The sequence below is a fragment of the Octodon degus genome, unplaced genomic scaffold (genome assembly GCF_000260255.1).
Source record: "Octodon degus isolate 3935 unplaced genomic scaffold, OctDeg1.0 scaffold00010, whole genome shotgun sequence".
Classification (NCBI taxonomy): domain Eukaryota; kingdom Metazoa; phylum Chordata; class Mammalia; order Rodentia; family Octodontidae; genus Octodon; species Octodon degus.
This window is the reverse complement of record NW_004524586.1, coordinates 21,140,600-21,142,315: the sequence shown is the minus strand read 5'-3', so window position 1 is coordinate 21,142,315 and position 1,716 is coordinate 21,140,600.

Genomic DNA, 1,716 nt, shown 5'->3' with positions numbered 1-1,716 from the left:
AGGAGAGGAGAGGAGAGGAGAGGAGAGGAGAGGAGACCTAAGTTTAGTCTGAAGCTTCCTAGCAGCAGCCTGGGCAGAAACTTGATGTCTCTGAGTGAGATGTACTTTACCCTGCTGCTAAGTTCTGCTTGGATTTTATTACATGGAGCCCTCTCTTTGAGACTCTTAAAAACAAATAAATGCATTCTTTTTGGGTTCTATGAAAACTCAGATACGGGCTGAGTACGAGGCTCACACTGGCAGCAATAGCCAAGGTTGTAGAGCTCTCAGTGACGTACTCAGGCCGCAGCTGCAGCATGCATGCGGCAGGCTCGCCACCACTGGCTCCTAGGCTTACACACTTGGAGATCTGGGTGGCTTTTGTAACCAGAGAGGCAAGCATCCAGATGTTTGCAATGACCGAACCCACGTCTTAGTCTCAGAATAGACACTTAACAAAGTAACAAACGGTATGTAAGTTCTTGTGCATGTCCACAAAGAGAAAGCCAGCCTCTGCAAGGGGGTCTGCATCACGAAGCTCAGCTTACTCATCCTAACCCCAAGTATAACCCCTGCCTCCCGCTGTTGGACCTCAAGCTGTCATCATGCTCAGCACTCTGAATAGTCTGGATTGCCAGAGGTGTTTGTTACCTAGAATATGGACCAAAACCCAGAACAACAACACAGGGATTCCTTTCCCAGATTGCCTGTGACTGAATTTCCTCGCAGCTCTTAGAACTCAGAGCCAGTGTGGGACACGAGGATGACATTGGCAAGGGCTCTGAAGGCTGTGTGGGGAGGACAGGGCCAAGCCCTTGTTTCTATCCCTCGTGGGCTTCTTTAAGGAACACAGAGACACTGCCGCTGTCTGAGCTTAGTTACCCTTCTCAGTGTTGTGAGCCACTGTGTCTCTACTGCAACTCAGAAAAACCCTCTCTTAACACACTGGACGGGATCACAGTCAGCAGCTGAATGTGCACGATAAAAGAGCAAGGTTAAGATATTTTAAATAGGGCTAGGGAAACAGCTCGGAGGTCTAAGTGCCTGTCTGGCAAGTGAGAAGACCAGGGTTCGATTCCCAGTACTGCATGCCATGCTGGCCCTGCCCTGGGCATACCGTGCTGGCCACCAAAACCAGGCATGGTAGCACGTGCCTGTAATCCCAGTGTTGGGGAGGCTGAGACAGGAGGATCACTATGAGTCCAAGCTGTGTAGCAAAATCCTGTACCAAATTAAAAAAAAAAAAAAAAAGGTATTCTGAATAGTAAGTGAAAAAATATACTTCCAGATCTACTCCTGAGCTTGAAAGGACCAGGTAGATAAATCTCTTATCAAAATAACAAAATTCACATGAGAGGCATTAAATAAAATTTACAGGAAATCCTTGCTTTGGTTTGAGCTCTTGTACGAGGATGACATTGGCAAGGGCTCTGAAGGCCTTGCCAATGCAAATCCAAACAGACCAGACCAAACTACAATGGAGTCACTTATGCTAAGTCCCATATAATCAAAATGAACTTTAAAATGAGCCAATTTTCAAAAAAATTAGATTCACAGCCATCAGAAGAGGCCAGGTTTACATAAGTGGCAATGATAAGGAAATCCTCTCTGTTTTTACTCTATACTGAATAACTTTGAAGACACCAATCCAGTTTTTATTCCTATTTCTGCTTTCTTTGGCCTTTATCTGTGAATAAAGCCAATGTCTTCCACTCAGCCTCAGTGAATTCCTGAATC